Source organism: Equus caballus, chromosome 1, assembly GCF_041296265.1.
Source record: "Equus caballus isolate H_3958 breed thoroughbred chromosome 1, TB-T2T, whole genome shotgun sequence".
NCBI lineage: Eukaryota > Metazoa > Chordata > Mammalia > Perissodactyla > Equidae > Equus > Equus caballus.
Window position 1 is genome coordinate 27,100,383 of NC_091684.1, and position 18,670 is coordinate 27,119,052.

At 40.1% G+C, this 18,670-nt stretch overlaps 1 protein-coding gene across 1 annotated transcript in view; it reads left to right on the forward strand.

The window, feature by feature from the left end:
• The first annotated feature begins 14,052 nt into the window (after nt 1-14,052).
• COL17A1 (collagen type XVII alpha 1 chain) overlaps nt 14,053-18,670 on the forward strand; it is a 51,197-nt gene continuing 46,579 nt past the window's right edge. The window contains exon 1 of the mRNA XM_014733101.3: nt 14,053-14,514. The gene's annotated coding sequence lies outside the window, so the exon portion shown is untranslated. The remainder of the gene's footprint in view (nt 14,515-18,670) is intronic.

An 18,670-nucleotide genomic window follows, 5' to 3' on the forward strand; every position in this document is an offset into this window, starting at 1 on the left:
AATTGCTGGAGACTCAGTGTGGACAACTCTGAAAGCTGGAAACTTGAGGGGAACCCAGTCACAGGGCTCCCCCCACCCCAAGACTGTGAGATTATCCTCCAGGAGCTTGACCACATTCCCACAGTAATACTGGAGAAAAATCCCCTCTTGCTTCTGGCTGGGAGAGGAGAAAAGGAACCACGGTGAAATACAACAAACAGCACTCTGTTCTTAACAAAATCTGTACTTAGGGGAAACTAGTTAACTAGAATCCAATATGCTGGAGTATTATTATGAGCCTAACTGACCTGGCAAAGGGAAATACCAAACTCCAGCCCACTCTAGTCATGCTGTCCCACCTAAGAGGGAAGAATAAGGAAGAGAAATATTTGTGAAGTTCAGTCCAGAGGCACAGGCTCACTAACATACTGAGACCTAATCATAGAACTACAGAATGCTTCCCCTGTTCCCACACCTCACCACTTCATTACTAAAAGTTTGTTTGAGTGCTTCCCCTCTTCCCACACCTCTCCACCACATTATTAAAGGCCTATTTACAACAGTTCCTTTTACCCAGTACATCCTGTCCAGCTATCAAGAAAAAATTACAAGGCATAACAAAAGGCAAAAAACACAATTTGAAGAGACAGACAAGCATCAGAACCAGACATAGCAGGGATGCTAGAATTATCAGACTGGGAATTTATTTATTTATTTATTTTTCTTTTCTTTCTTTTTTTTTTTTAGGCTTCAGTGCATAGTTATGTATCCTAGTCATTAGTTTTCTCTGTGAGCTGCCACCACAGTATGACAACTGACAGACAGGCGGTGTGGTTCCATGAGCGGGAAACGAACCTGGGTCATGGCGGTGAGAATGCCGGATCTCAACCATCAGACCACCAGGGCTGGTTCTAGACCGGGAATTTAAAGCATTATGATTAATACGCTATGGGCTCTAATGGATAAAGTAGACAGTATGCAAGAACAGAGAAGCAATGTAGGCAGAGAGGTAGAAATCCTAAGAAAGAACCAAGACCAAATCCTAGAGATAAAGAACACTATGACAGAAATGAAGAATGCCTTTGATGGGCTTATTAGTAGACTGGACTCAGCCAAGGAAAGAATCTGTGAGCGTGGGGCTATCTCAATAGAAACCTCCAAAACTGAAAAATAAAGAGAACAAAGACTTTTTTTAAAAAAAGCATATCCAAGGACTATGGGACAACTACAAAATGTATAACATACCTGTATTGGGAATACCAGAAGGAGAATAAGGAGAGAAAGGAACAGAAGAAATATTTAAAGCAATAATGGCTGAGAGTCTCCCCCAAATTAATGTCGACACCAAATCACAGATCCAGGAGTCTCAGAGAACACCAAGCAGGATAAATGCCCCGAAAAACTATACATAGGTAAATCATCTTAAAACTAAGGAAAATAAAAGATAAATAAAAAATCCTGAAAGAAACCAGAAAAAAAAACACCTTACCTAGACAGAAAAAAGATAAGAATTTCATCCGATTTCTCCTCAGAAACCACGCAAACAAGAAGAGAGTGGAGTGAAATATTTAACATGTTGAGACAAAAAACCGACCAACTTAGAATTCTGTACCTGTGAAATTACCCTTCAAAAATGAAGGATAAATAGGGGCCGGCCCGGTGGCGCAGCGGTTAAGTTCGCACGTTCCGCTTCTTGGCGGCCCGGGGTTTGCTGGTTCGGATCCCGGGTGCGGACATGGCACTGCTTGGCAGCCATGCTGTGGTAGGCGTCCCACGTATAAACTAGAGGAAGATGGGCACGGATGTTAGCTCAGGGCCAGGCTTCCTCAGCAAAAAGAGGAGGACTGGCAGTAGTTAGCTCAGGGCTAATCGTCCTCCAAAAAAAAAAACAAAACAAAACAAAAACAAAAAAAAATGAAGGATAAATAAAGACTTTCCCAGACAAACAAAAATTGAGGGAATGAGTTGCCAATAGACCTGCCTTCCAAGAAATGTTAAAGGAAGTTCTTTAGAGAGAAGGAAAATGATACAGGTCAGAAACTTGGGTCTATATAAAGCAAGGAAGAGCGTCAAAAAGGAATACGTGAAGGTAAAATAAAATCTGCTATTTGTCTTATTTGTAATCCATCCAACAGCCAACAGCTTGTTCAGAATATTAACACCAAGAATGCATTCAACTACGTGTGCCTACGTGTGCCTATGTATATAAGCACAATGAAGGACAACAGTATATAAGGGACAGGAGGGTTAGGGTTAATTTGCTATTATAAGGTACTCACACTACCCGTAACGTAGTATACTACTATTTGAATGTGAACTTTAGTTGTAAATGTATGTGACAAACTTTAGGGCAACCACTAAAAAAAGTTTAAAAAGAAGTATAACCGATATGCTAAGAAAGGAGAGAAACTGCAATTATATAAAATACTCAGTTAAAATCACAAAGGGCAGAAAAAGAATGGACAACAACAATAGAAACAAAGAACAAAGATAACAAATGGAAAACAGTAACGAACATGGTAGATATCAATCCAACTATATCAATAATCACTTTGAATGTCAGTGATCTAAATGCATCAATTAAAGACAGAGATTGTCAGAGTGGCTCAAAACACTAGACCCAACTATATGTTGTCTACAAGAAAGCTACTTTAAATATAAAGATGCATATAGATTAAAAGTGTGGATGCAAAATGAAAAGATGGAGAAAACTATACCATGTTAAGAGTGGTCTAAAGAAAGAAGGAGCAGCTATATTAATTTCAGACAGAGCAGATTTCAAGTAAAAGAAAGTTATCAGGGATAAAAAAAGAGTGTTACATAATGATAAAGAGGTCAATTCTAGAATAAGACATGACAATCCTTAACATGTATATGCCTAACAACAGAGCATCAAACTATATGAGGAAAACATTAAAAGAATTGCGAAGAGAAACAGATGAATCCACCATCATAGTTGGAGACTTCAGCACCCTAGTATCAGAGGTAGACTGGTCCAGCAGGTAGAAAATCAGTAAGGACACAGTTGAACTCAACAACACCATCAATTAGCTGGATATAATTGACTCTATAGACTACTTAGTCCAACAACAGGAGAACACACATTCTTCTCAAGCTCACATGGAACATTCACCAAGGTAGACAGACCACATTCTGAGCCATAAAACACACCTTAACAAATTTAAAAGAACAGAAATCATACAATGTCTGCTCTCAATAGCAATGGAATTAAACTACAAATCAATAACAGAAAGATAACTGGAAAATCCAAAAATACATTGAAATTAAACAACATGCTTCTAAATAACATGAGTCAAACAAGAAATCTCAAGATAAATTTTAAAATATTTTGAACTAAATAAAAATGAAAATACAACTTATCAAAATTTGTGGTATGCAGCTAAAGTAGTGTTTAGAGGGAAATTTATAGCATTGAATGCATATATTAGAAAAGAAGAAAGATCTAAAATCAATCATCAGAGTTTCTACCTTAGGAAGCTAGAAAAAAAAAAAGGAGCAAATTAAATCCAAAATAAGCAGAAGATAAGAAATAATAAGGGGGCCAGCCCAGTGGTTAAGTTCACATGTTCCACTTCTCGGCAGCCCAGGGTTCACCGGTTCAGATCCCGGGTGCAGATATGGCACCGCTTGGCACGCTATGCTGTGGTAGGCGTCCCACATATAAAGTAGAGGAAGATGGGCATGGATGTTAGCTCAGGGCCAGTCTTCCTCAGCAAAAAGAGGAGGATTGGCAGCAGTTAGCTCAGGGCTAATCTTCCTCAAAAAAAAAAAGAAGAAGAAAAGAAATAATAAGAATTATAGCAGAAATCAATGAAATTGAAAACAAGAAATCAATAGAAAATCAATGAAACTGGAAGTTGGTTTTTTGAAAAGATCAATAAAATTGGTAAGCTCTAGCCAGGCTAACCAAGAAAGAAAGAGAGGACATAAATTAGTAATCTCAGAAATGAAAGAAGGGACATGACAATACAGAACTTATTGACATTAAAAGAATAAAAAGAAATACTGTAGATAACTCTATGTCCACAAATTTGATAACTTAGATAAAACAGATCAATTCCTTGAAAAACATGATTTGCCAGAACTCACACAAGAAGAAATAGATAATCTGAATAGGCCTATATCTATAAAAGAAATTGAATAAATAATTAATAACCTTCAAAAAAAAAGCACCAGGCCCATATGAGTTCACTGGTGAATTTTTTTTTTTCTGAGGAAGATTCATCCTCGGCTAACATCTATAGCCAGTCTTTCTCTTTTTTGTGCTTGAGGAAGATTGGCCCTGAGCTAACATCTGTGCCAGGCTTCCTCTATTTTGTATGTGGGTCGCTGCCACAGCATGGCCACCGACGAGTGGTGTAGATCTGCACCTGGGAACCGAACCCAGGCCACTGAAGTGAAGCACGATGAATTTAACCACTAGGCCACAGGGCCAGCCCCCAAATGAGTTCACTGGTGAATTTTACCAAATAATTAAGGAATAAATTATACCAATTCTCTACAATTTCTTTCAGAGGTTAAAGCAGAGGGAATACTTCCTGACTCATTCTATGAGGACAGCATTACCTTACTATACCAAACCCAGACAAAGACATTACAAGAAAAGAAAATTATAGACCAATATCTCTCATGAACACAGATGCAAAAATCCTCAACAAAATATTAGCAAATCAAAACCAAAAATGTATACAAAAGAATTATACATCATGACCAAGTAGGGATTTATCCTAGGTATGCAAAGTTTGTTCAACATTTGAAAATCAGTTAATATAAATCCATCACAACAATAGGCTAAAAAAGAAAAATCATATAATTAAATCAATAGATGCAGACACATAGATCAATGGAACATAATAGAGAGTTCAGAAATAGACTCAAACTTACCTGAGTTTTTGATTTTTGACATATTTGCAAAGGTAATTCAATGGAGAAAGGATAATCTTTTCAACAAACAGTGCAGGAACAACTGGACATCCTTATGTTAAAAAATGAACCTTATCCATACCTCTCACATTACACAAAAATTAACTCAAAATGATTTACATACATAAGTGTAAAGCTGAAGATAATAAAATTTCCAGAAAAAAATATATGTAAGAAAATCCTTGTGAACTTAGTTAGGCAAAGTTTTCTTAGACTTGGCTCCAATAAATATAATTCATAATAGAAAAAAAGAGATAAATTGGACTTCCTCTCCAAAAGACTGTTAAGAAAATGGCAAGTCTAGACACAGAGTGTGATAAAGTATTTGGAAAAACACCAATACCTATCTGATAAAGGACTTGTATCCAGAATTTATAAAGAATTGCCAAAATTCTACAATAAGAAAACAACCCAATTTGAAAACGGTCAACGATTTGAACTACACTTCACCAAATAAGATATATGAATGACAAATCAACACATTAAAAGATAATCCAAATCATTAGTCACTAGAGAATACAAATTAAAACCATAATGAAATACCACCCCACACTAATTAAAACGGCTAAAATCAGACAAATGGACAATCCCAAGAGCTGACGAGGATGTGGAACAATGAGAACTCTCACACATTGCTGGTGGAAATGCAAAATGGTACAAACATTTTTTAAAACAATTTGACAATTTCTTATGAAGTTAACTATATATTTACCTAGGCCAGCATTCCACCACTAGGTATTTACCCAAGAGAAATGAAAACTTATGTTCATACAAAATCTGTACATGATGTTTATGGCAATTTCATTCATAATTGACAAAAAATGACCACAATCCAAATGTCCATCAACATATGAACGTACAAAAGTTGTATAAATGCTCCTTGACTTACGATGGACTTATGTCCCGGTAAACCCATCATGAGCTGAAAATATAATAAGCTGACAATGCAGTTAATATACCTAACATACCATATATCATAGCTTAGCCTAACCTACCTTAAACGGGCTCAGAACACTCACATTAGCCTACAGTTGGGCAAAATCATCTAACACAAAGCCTATTTTATAATAAAGTGTTGAATAGCCCAGGCAATTTATTGAACACTGTACTGAAAGTGAAAAATAGAATGGCTGTATGGGTACTCATCCAAAAAATGCTGGCAAACACAGTGCACTGCAGAGTACCGGTTATTTACCCTCGTGATGGAGTGCTGACTGAGCTTTGGCTCACTGCCCCTGCCCAGCATCACAAAAGAAGTTCGTACCTCATAGCAGTAGCCCAAGAAAAGATCAAAATTCGAAGTATGTTTTCTACTGAATGTGTACCATTTCAGTAAAGTTGTACCATCGTAAAGTTGAAAAATCATAAGTCCAACCATCGTAAGTTAAGGACTGTCTGTATATCTAAACGATGGAATATCACTCAGTAATAAAAAGAGACAATCTAATGATGCACATAATGACGTGGATGAATCTGAAATGCTAAGTCAAAGAAACCAGACTAAAGGACTGTCTACTGTATCGTTCCATTATATGCTATTCTGGAAAACGCAAAACTGAAGGGATAGAAAACAGATTAGTAGGTGCCAGGGGCTGGAGATGGGGATACTACAGTGGAGGACAAGGGAATTCGGGGCTGTGATGCAGCTGTTCTGTAGCTTGAATGTGCTGATGGTTACATGACTATCTGCATTTGTCACACTAAAAGGGGTGAATTTTACTGAATTTAAATTATCTGATTTACATTTGATTCTGGCAAGTGGCTAAACACCAGGGTCTCCAAACTACAAGTTGGGAACCACTGGTGTAACAGAGGTTCAGAAACTTTTAGATGAGTGGTATAATCAGTGGAATGGTGAGTCAATGAGCACGTCAGGCAATGAGACCTGATTTTCAGCATGAGTCTGTGTACTAGAGATATACCCGGGAGGGAAATAGTGGTAACACAAACCAGATAATAGGGTGCGGTCTTCGTCTTAATGAAGATAGTCCTTGTGTGGACATGTTTTATGAAAACCAAGCCTGTCTTATGAATCATGGCCTCCAGTACATGAGAATGCTCATCACCTGACACAGACTTTTCAGATCTTTGGGCTAAAAGCCATTAAAATCCAGTAATAACTCCATCTGTCAGGTGGCTTCCTGCTGTTTGTTGAATTGTTTTTCTTTGCTCCCAATAGAGATCAAACCTAACACACATTTTAAACAACTGGTCTATTTATATTAAGTAATTCACTTTTGAGAGCACATCTTTTCTGTGAGCAGTATTGAACTTTTCATCTCCTTGATGCTTCTGATATCTTTCCCATGTCATTTCTGAGCAAATAAAGTGCAAATAACTTGGCTTGCCCCAGTTCTTAGAGAGGCTTAACACTGCCCAGGTGGGCAGGTAAACATTACCAAACATAAGACTAGAAATGACTTCCTGCCCAGACAGGAAGATTTTCATTTCTCCCATGAACATGGGAATCTTTTGGAATCCAAGGGATATTTTTTCTCTGATTATGAAAAGGCAGCAACTGCTACAACTAACACTTCACGTATTTTTTTCTTTGGCTCATTACTCTGTTTCGATAAAACTAATCTATAAATGTTGAATTATTAGAACCAGGTTACAGATAATTTAGCAGGACATGCGTTAGACATAACACAGTGGTTTTAAACTCATAAATGTATCACCTATAGGTGAGATATTCTAATATTATCCTATCATCTTAGGATCTAAATTCTTTAAGACAGAAAATAAACCATTTTTTTAAACCTCTTGATCATAATATGTTAGGTAATGAATACAGGACAAAATGGGAGCAGAGAAGAATCCAAACCAAAGAGAATAATCTTTTTTTTCTATATCCTCCACTGAAATGTAGGCTCTGACCGGTGGGCCTTTGAGGAAGGTCAACTTTCCACTTGGCAGGGAAGGGGAGGGAAGTTGCTGTGGTCAGTGGTTGGCTTGGACAGTCTCAGCGTCACCCTAGGCCCTGCCTTCTCTCTCGTCCTGATAGCAATCACTAAATGCCTCTTCTCTGCCCGCCTCAGTTCCTTTCCTTTTACATCTTTGCCTTGCTAAATTTCAGGCTCTATTATCTTTCACCTACACTATTGCCATAGTGTTCTGATCAGTCTCACTATCTCGTCTCTTCTTTTCCGGTCTACTCTCTGCATTGTCACCAAATTAATCTTTGCTCAGCCCAGCTCTCATCATTTCGTTTTTTGACTTCTCATAACTCCCCCTCACCCACAGAACACCACAGATGCTCCTGAAGACGGCATTTCAGATTCCCCACGATCCGACTGGCACATCCTACGCTTCCAACCTCTTCCAATCTGCTCTTTTTTCCCATATGTTTCACCATCCTCCACCCAAGCCTCAGTCTTTCCTGTGTCTATGCCGCTTATTCTGGACTCTGTGCTCAAAATTCCAGCTCCTCCCTGCCCTTCTTAATATCACCAATCCTTTAAAGTCCAGCTCACATGATACTTCTCACCAAGCATTGACTGACGCCCACAGCTGGAAGTGGATTTCCATAGTTCTTACCTCTCTCATGATGTACCTTATGTTCTCTTATATTGCAACTATTTGTATATGTGGTGAATATAGCCATGTATCTTTTTTTTTACATTGTAAATTTCTCAAAGGTGGGTTTTACATCTCATCCTCAGTTGTATCTATACACCCAATGCCTTGTTCATGGTAGACTCTCAATAAGGATTTGTTTACTCAGTCAACAAATATGTATGTTGTTTGAATGGTTAAATGAAGGAATGGATCTGAAATTAGAAATGGAAGAAAAGAAATAAGGGTGCTTTGTCATTATAAATAGGCAGCAATACACAGTTTGGGAACCATTCAAGAATGCTTATAGACAGGAAAAGCAGATGGAGACCTTAAACCCACATTTAAGAGTAGGAGTTGGTACTATTTCTCAGTTGTATCCTTCCAAAAGCCAAACTGCTCCATGTACTGTGACATATGCTGTTGTCAAAACTGTTTACAGGGAGTCTTATTATCCAGGAGTACACGCTAACCAAAGGGAAATCTAGGCAGAAATATGGTCTTCTAGTCAGTCTTAGAAATGAGTAAATTGCAACAAATAATTATTGTATCATTTTTATTTAAATATATAGGACTTCATTTCTTTAAAAAAATCAGTGGATTTACTGTCCAAAAAAAGAATGGAATCAACAATTCTAAGTACTAAAGTTATCTTACTAAATATAAAATTATTTTCTCTCACCTCCTTCTCAGTGAACTTCACTTCTCATAGTCTCTTAGGAATGCAAAGCAAATGTGTCCCAAAGCTTTAGGATCCCTGGAGGAAGGTAGCATAAAAACAACATAATACCATCATGTGATGCTGTATCATGGGAGGAGAGTCGGAGAATAGGTAAAAATCCATCTACAAGGCACACTCCTTTAAACTAAACAGATAAAGAAAGATCTGTGTTCACAAAGATTAATGAGGTAGTGAACAGTCATTTGACAAAAACACTCACCCTAGTCACAAAAACTGGATTTACACATCACATTTCAGAAACTCGTCAGCCACATAATATGGGATCCACCCGGACTCACGTGGCTCATCGAGTTATGAGAGTCTGGTCACCAGGTGCCAACCCGGGCTACACGTGAACAGACATACTTTCTCCCCAACCTATTTAAAAGTCAGTACATAATTTTGGGAGGATTAATATTTTTCCGGTTGCCTCTTAAGGAGATTTTCTTTCTGGTCCATCAAAAATTGATTAAATATGACTCATTAACACAGCCCCAAATGGAGCAGGGAATAAGAAACACCTTTCCGGTGTCTTAGTCACTGCTGTCTCCTAAATCTGACTCTCTGTTCCTTCATTTTAGCAAGAATTTTGTTGTCCTCTGATTAATTAAAACATTTAGAAGACAACTCCCTTAGTACCAGGCATACGATAGGAACTTAATGTATGAATGTTGAATGAACGTAGGTTTCTTTCACTCTGTGCACCAAGATAATGTCTTATTATAAATGATTTTGCCAAGCACCGTAAACTATGAACCTTGAGTAACTAGAATACAAGCATTTGAATTCTTTTGATTTTCTTCTCTCCCAAAGGGCCTAGTAGAGGACTCTTAACAGTACTCACACATGCGCACGTGAGCATGTGGGAGCAGGCACGTGCACACACACACAGGCTTACTAGCTATCAAGTTCGCTTATAGGATTCTGGATGAATTACTTTGGAGTATATTCATTTTGGGTCTGACATTTCCATTGTCCCTGGAGAATATCAATGTTATTACAGGACCCCAAAGGGAGGGAAAAAACAGCCATGCTGATTCCAGTGGTTGGTTAGCATATTTGGTTTTATATATAGTTATAGTTGAATAATTGATTGGTCTCTGGTTGCCAAGTCCTAAGAGACAGATTTTTGTCTAAAATCATCAATAAATTACACCAACACCATAATGCTGATCACTGAAAATATCCCCACTCTTCAGATGGTTTTAGTTCTAATTTAAATTGTCATTTGCCCTCAGACTGATCTGTTTAGATATTGGCTATTTTCTTTCAGTTCAAAGCTATTCACATCCTTACATTTTAATAATACACAAGATAGCGAGAAAGGAGGACTCAAGGGTCAAGTGCAATATAGACTCTGACACTGTGTAGAAAAAAGCCTCCCAGAGCTCTTCCCCTGTCTCCTTTGCTCTCACACTCCTACCACACTCACACACTTCAGACAGCAGATGTGGGGGTGGGTTTTTCCCACACCAACCAGTTCTCTATGACATCAGCTGGGTGTCCTACAATTTAACTCAGTTCTGACGCTATCTACCTGGACATAGCGTCAAATCCACCAGGTTAAGGGCTCAGTCCCACGAGACTGCCCCTTCACTTCAGATGCCAACTGCGAGTGGTAGGTCTCCAGGTTACCCACAACTTCTGTCTGACTTGGCTACCAGTTGGAGGTTCCCATGACCTCCTCCCCCTTGGATTCGATTATTTGCTAGAGTGGCTCACAGAATTCAGGGAAACACATACTTGCATTTACCAGTTTGTTAAAGACATGATAAAGGACACGAATGGACAGCCAGATGAAGAGCTAAATAGGGTCAGGCAGGTCTGGGAGGGTTCTGAGCACAGGAGCTTCTGTCTCTGTGGAGTTGAGATGTGTTACCCCCGACCCCCACCCCCAGTATATGGATGTGCTCACCAACCTAGAAGCTCTCCGAACCCCATACTACCAGGAGTTTATGGAGGCTGCATTATGTAGGCGTGATCAATTATTAACTTCTTTTCCAGCCCCTCTCCCCTCTCTGGAGCCACTAATCAGATGTAAAATCCTTGGCCTGCTACTCTGCCTCTCTGAATTTCACTTTTCTCAGCTATAAAATGAAGATAATACTGCCAGCTGCTGACAAAGGTAGGTAGACAGCCTCACTTCCTGTTCCCCAGGGGTTGTATCTAGCATTCTAGGCTAAGCACGTTTCCAGCAGGGTAGAAAGTCTAACCTACCTGACCTCTCCCATTCGTGAAGTGCACAGAGAGACTGAAGGGCAAAGGCTAACAATAAGCATTTCAAAGAAGGGTTGAAAGAATTTCCCTTTCTGAGGGTCTTGCTTCTCCATCTCCAATTAGTTGTGTTCTTTCCACACATTGCTGGCAATAAATGGCATATTTTCCAAATTTTGTCCTCTAATACAAAACTTAAGATAAAGTCTAAGAATAAATTTAATTAAGACAATCTAATGTATATATATTATATGTATATATATGCACATATATAATATATATATGCAACCATTAAGAAAGTTTTCTTGGTGTACATTATGACAATGTTTTATGCTAATTTCAACAGTAATTTTTCTTTTAGAATCATAATATTAAACCGCTGTAACTTTTCCCAAATTCCGGTTTCTTTACTTTTTCCACTGATTGAATCAAATTTCCCCAGAAACCATGAAAAAAAAAGAAGATAATAGTAGTACACACCTCTTAGAGTTGCTGTAGGGACTAAATGAGATAAAGCATGTAAAATATCTGGCCACATAATAGACCTTAGAAAACATTAGTTGCAGTCTCTCTTCTTTCTTAATAATCCAAACACTCATACAGTGCCTGTATGCTCCCTAACGTCAATTTAAGAACATTTGCCAAATACCAAAATACACTCCCTCCCACAGCTTGTGAGACCTTGTGTGATCTAACCCCTGCCTCCCTGTCCAGCTTCTCTTCCACTGCCACCCTCCCTCCACTTGGTGCACTTAAATATATTGGCATCATTCTTCCTCAAACTTACCATTTTTCCTCCACTTCAGAACCTTCTCAAATACTCATTCCCTATCTAGATTCTAGAACATTCTCAACACTCTCCCATCACCTGTATAAGCTCTATTCAACCTTCAACTATTGGTTTAAATGTCACTTTCTTAGCAGAACTTTCCCTTACATCCCTCCTCAAGATTATGTCTCCTCTTCTGCTCTCTCATAGTATCCAGAATTCTTTCTTTAAATAGTTATCACATTCTTAATTGTATATTGGTACATATGTGTTTGCTATGTACACAATTTGTTATGAATTGTGTCCCCCCCAAATTCAGATGTTGAAGCTTAACCTCCAGTACCTCAGAATGTGACAGTGTTTGGAGATAAGGTCTCTAAAGAGGTAAAGTTAATACGAGGCCATTAAGATGGGCTCTAATCTAATCTGACTGGTGTCCTATCAAGAAGAGGACAAGGACATAGAGAGAGAGACACCAGGGATGCACACGCACAGAGAAAAGGCCATGTCAAGACAGCAAGAAGACAGCCATCTGGAAGCGAAGGGAGAGGCCTCAGGAGAAACCAAACAATCTAACACCTTGATCTTGGCCTTCCAGCCTCCAGAACTGTGAGAAAATTAATTTCTGTTGTTTAAGCCACCAGAATTTTGTTAGGGCAGCTCTAGCAGAGTAATACATTGTTTAAGGTCTGCCTTCCTCCCCTAGACTGTGAACTCCGTATGGACAGAGAGTATGTCTGTACTTCACCACCAAACTCTCATTATGTAGTTCATTGTCTGGCTCCAAGCAGGAGTCAACATATTTTTGTTTAATTCATGAATTAATGAATAAGGGTATGAATGATTCAAGATTATGTCAATTTTACCCTGAAAACTCTCTGTCTTCCAGATTCTTCAATGCTATGAGATTGACAGAAGACATGTTGAGTATTTATCTGTGGAAGGTGGGAACATCCCAGCAAGCAAGAACCTAATAGTGTCACATTCATTGAAAGGGTTCTGAAATGTGACCCCTATGCAGAATATTGGGAGCTTAGGAGTGAGAACCCCACAGGTGGTGCTCAGCAGTCTGCTCCCCTTCCATGGGGTGTGAGTGCCCATAACAGCAGGTGCAGACATGCACTGGCACTATACTGCAGGAATCCTACAGCTCCCCTCCAGGATCTTGGAATGATGCCTCACGACTTGGAATTCAGACCCAGTGTTGGGTCCCCAGAAGACGCTATGTCTCCAAAGAACCATTTGAGCAAGTTCCAGGTTCAGACTCCCCATATTACCAACACCAAGAGTCTCAAGCTAGTCTCTAGGGGTCCCAGGAAGCCACATGCTATTCAGATGTTCATGAGAATTCTCTAGATTAGTGTAAACTGACTCTTTGGGGGAAGTCTAACTGCCCTATGGAGTGTACCTGGAGTTACAGGGCCTCTGGGAGTCCACAGTTGTCTTGGGCGTATGGAGACGATGTGGTTGCTGATTTGAGGGGAAAGAAGGTCCTTAACCCTCCCCAACAGTACCTCTCTCCATTATTTAGGTGGCTAAATGCCTAAAATCCTGTCACTAACATGTCACTCTTTGGAATCAGTGTTACTATATCTGGTTACCTCTGGGCCTCACCAATTGCTCCACATTTTTGGTCATTAACCTCTTATTCTGAATTAGTTCACTCACTTTTTCCTTGAGGTGGGACTGGCCTGGCTTGGGTCAGAACGGTGGAAAGAGGACAAAGGCATCTATAGGGGAAACAGGTCTTGAATATAAATCCTGCCAACTTCACAGTTTTTCTAGGGCTTGAGTACCTTGACCTCAAGTCCCGCACACAGCTGGCTGCGCCGTGAATCATGCGCATTGGGATTTTGACTATTGCCATGGCAGCAAGGAAGGGAAATACCCAGTGGTGGCAATTCTCTGGTTATAGAAGTTAAGATATAATAAAAGGGCATTTCCTTTACACTGAACCTTTATACCATATTCCCCATAAATGGTTAATCCACCTACGCTGGTAGGAGAAGCTTTCTGCCTCCTATAAAGTTTGACTCCTGGAGGCAGATTTTTTTAAATCCATCAAGTGTCAGATAATTGGAAGGGTGGAGTAACACTGTAAACCACGACACACCTTTGTCAGGACTTGTTTGGAAGCAAAGAACTGAAAGAAACAACGGGGAGAGAGGGAGAAGGGAGCATTTTTGAAAGATCACTCAGCTCTAACACACCTTGGCTGGGTCTGGATAAAAAAAAGTGGGTACTGCAAACGTCTAGAAGAAAACATCAGGGAAGAAAGAGAGAAGGGGATTTACTCAAAGTTGTTTCCGACTCCTTCAAAATCTCAAACTAGGTAAGCAACAGGAAGGATCTGATCTTTCCTCCTTCTGAGACTTTGACTTGTGGTTTTCCATTGAGAACTTAAACGTTTGTTGGAGAAAATAAGATGAAGTTGTTTCGTTTCAAGGGTTCTGATTGAAGTGATTAATTGATCATAAATGATTCCTTCGGTTTACGTACTCGGCTTAGAGTAGGTCTTTTAAAGGAATAACAAGCAAGATTCATCAGTGGGAAAGCGAAGAAAGAAGTCAGTTAAGATAAACTAGGCTCTAGTGGCCAGATTTTTTTGGTATTATTTTCAGTACTGTAAAATGGCTTGTGTTAAGTTGTTTTATTTGTGTATTTATTTAGAAGATGATGCGTTTATAATCCCTTCTTTCTCAATCTCAGTTTCTCTCTTGCTCTCCCCCTCCCTCGAGTCCCTCTGGCCCCTTGACAGCAGAGAACAGCTCAGAGGGGAAGTTAGCGTGTAGGTAAGCGGGGGCTTCTAGAAGCAGCAGCCCCTGAGTACTAAGAGCTGATGTACGGCCCGGACCTCTGCGCTGGCAGGTTCTGATTAAGCTCGAGGGGTTGAGCAAACATTGTTGTTTGTTGCACTCTAAAATTACTACTGCCCCAATCTAAAGTAAAGTGAAATATCTGAATTGATATTATTAATCTAGAAACTTCCTGGAGTCAAACTGGGAACAACACAAAAAAAAGAAAGAAAATTTTGTGTGTGTACATAATTTTACTGGCCAATTTGGACCAAAAAATAAAAAATTTATTTTAGGGTGAGAGTTGCCAGTTTAGGTATCTCACTGGGACCACATTAACTGCTAACTGACAAATTACCACTTCACTTTTGGAAGTGTAGGCAAAGCTGCTGGCACATCGCTGCTTTTGAGAAACGGTTAAGCTGTAGCAGAATACTTGGATTTGTTATCCATCGAATGTAGTGAGATTTTAAAAATATATTCATTTGAGAAGCAGAATTGTTTCTCGGTGCCCCTGTATCCTTTCTCTTAGAGCTAAGGCACAGATCTGGGTCAGACCTAAACGAAAGCAGGTGTTCAGCCCCTGAGGGTGCCCTTCAGAGAATCAGAGGGGGCCTGCTTTACTCTCAGCCCCTGCAAAACACCCACAGAAATCTGATGAGAATTTACATGGGGACAGTGAGGGCCAGGAGTCCTGCTTCAAACTTCAACAGAAGCTCAGATTGGTGAAACTGATCCGACCTAAGAACTAACCACGTTCTTCAACTATGCCTGACCCAAAGAAATCTGTGTCTACGTGGTTTGGCTCATTTGCAGCAAGACTTAACCAAACATGGCTGGAAACAAGCAGCCTAATCACAAAGCTGGTGCCCGAGCTCCCCAACCCCCAAATTATGAAAATTGAGGATGCCAAACGAAGCAAGTGGGTGAGCCCATGGCTGGGGTATTGCAGAGACAAGAACCTCTGAGAGGATCGACCCTGGGGCACTGGTTTTCCTAGTCCAGCAAACTGCTTGGCCCTTCTGTGTTAACAGATCAGTAGTTAGTGGACGGTTTCTCACACTTTGGGCATTTTGTTGTTTTGTTTTAAAATGTAAAGCGTACAGAGATTGGAGTAATAAGAGCTATGAAAATACTTGCGATTCCTTAGCCAGAGTATATTTATTCCTAAAATAGATAATAGAGAGAAAAACACTGAGTTTCTCCATGCCCCTTTTTGTCTCAAAGACCAAGTGTTTCATGAGTCATTAGAAAAGCATAGGATCGATGCAATGGTTTATGATCAGTAACAGCGGTCTGTGCTTGTTCGTACGCGTATTACACCACATCATCATCGGAATAGCTTTAGGTGGATGTGGCATCATTTAAATGAAGTGGAAAGGAAAAAAATTCATAAAAGTAGAAAAATGATTTTGAAGTGTGCTTCTTGCATAAGAAAATGACATGGGATCATTTTTACGTCTTCAAAAGAACATTAACTATGAAATAACCACAAAGCAGCCTGTTAGAACTATGGACGGAAATTAGCCTAATTTGGAAACTGAGAACTCGAGTGACCTGCTGTTCCTTAGTTCTAGTGAAGCGGCCCAAACATCCAAGTTAAAAATTATGCTATTTGACCGTGCTTCCACTAAGTAGTGTTTTTGAGAGCCCACTGGCAAGCTCTGTCGGGAGTGGCAGGCTGGGGCACGTACCTGGGCACATAACTTCCCTTTCGCTAACGTTAGCTACACTTTTTAAACCATGGGCATTTAAAATGTTTAAAAAGGAAGTCCTGTGGGAATGCTGTAGGTCTCATGGGATGATCACAGTCCAGGTTTCCGCTTCAACCACCATTTCTATTTAATAACTCACTTATAGAAAGTTACCCCTTACATTTGGTTTAAAGAAATCCATCTCCCAACACATCCCTGCCACATCAGACCATCAGTCTGGGGGAGAGTTTTGGCAAAGCCAACAGAGCTCTGTCCTGTACATTTTAGGCTCAAGAAATCATTCTGCATGGCCTTGGGACACAGCCATCGAGGGGCTTCGGGCTGAGAGAGAGACAAGGGCCCATCTACCTGCACCCACCTAGGGCACCTTCTATCCCAGAGTGCCTCTCCATGAGGAGCCCCAGGCCCTGGTGGAGGGCATCTGACTTCTCAGTAGGCTGCCTCTTCATACCCTCTGATGGATAGGGAACTCTTGGCTTTTCGCTGGAAATCTTGAGGCTCTGTCGTTAGGACTTAACGAAAAGGTGGCAGGGGGGCCTAGAAACGTCTATTATTTTTCTGGGTACAGAAAGCACAAGAAAACATGCGCCAGGTTTGCTGCTTGGACACTGAGACTCTTACCAAATGGAGCTGTCATCAGTCTACCTTGATGGCTACGAGCACAATAAACCCAACCAATCCCAAATTTATAGCTTCCAGCAGCAACTTCAGTTGAAGGATCAAAATAAGCAGCAACTTGTGGGAAGCAGAAGTTTCCATGGGTCGTTATAAACAGTTGCTTTCAGATTATATTTCATATCAGTTCAGGCGCCATCCTAGGTGGCTTCCCACCAGCAGAGAGGTGCATTTGAATGTTTAATCTCCAAAATGCCTCCTGGTTCACAGCTCGTGAACAATTAAATTTAAAAAAGGCAGAGAGGGGCTTCAGAGGTAGCAAAGGCAATTAATACTTAAACAAAGGATTTCAAAGAAGTTATCTGGTTGTACTTAGGTTTGAATGACACAAGTCATACAAGTCATAGCTGGAATGCAGACATAGTCACAAGCCAGGTTTGGCCTTCTAATGAGGCTAGACTCCCTTGTTAAATTGTTTATGGCACCTCACCTCTTGGCTCTGGGAAACATACCTGCAAAGACCTTCTATGGCTTCTCAGATCCAGCCAGGAGATTTCCCATGATGCCTCATTCTTTGCCTAGAGCTGCATTTAAAAAACTCTGATGAGCAAGAAGTTGGCACAGTTGACAAGGCCCTGAAGCTTTTGAGGGCCCCTAAAGGTATGACGGAACAAGGAACTGTGCCCATCACGCCTAACAGATAAGTCGACCCTAAATCACCAGGCAGGCGAAAAAGACTGAAAGGCGAGGTCTCCAAGCAAGGGGCATCTTGAGCAGAAGTGATTTTCTCCAGAGTTCTAGAAACCAAATTGAACTGCATCCAAAAGATGAACAAGGAGAGAGGGAAGTTTAGGGAGGTGGAGGGTGGGGGGTAGAATGGCAGGGAAAGCCAGATTTCAAGTCCTTCCAGAACCTGAGACCAAACCAAACCTGCAGCCAAAAGAGCCCAGTGGGACAGGGATCCTTGCTATTCTCTCCTGTGTATTTAAGCATGAACCCCCGACTCTAGCCCACCCCTGATGTCAGCCCTGCCTCATTCCTTCAGAACACAGTGGACAGGATCACAATGATTTTCCTTTCCAGAAGCAGAGTAACAGTGAAGGGAGAACATGGATAACATGTGCAAATATGTATTTTCCTACGTATTTCGATAGAGTTTACATATATGTTCTTCATATATTTTTCCCTCTTATGTCTGCGAATAAGCCTACCAGGGCTGATTTGTTACGAGGAGAAAGTTTCAGTTGTGAAAAGTGCAAAGTTCTATACATAAGACCATTGTAATGATTTTTATCCCAACTTAAATCTATCAAACATCATTCTCACACCCAAACTCTAAATAATGAAGAATTAATGTCTTATA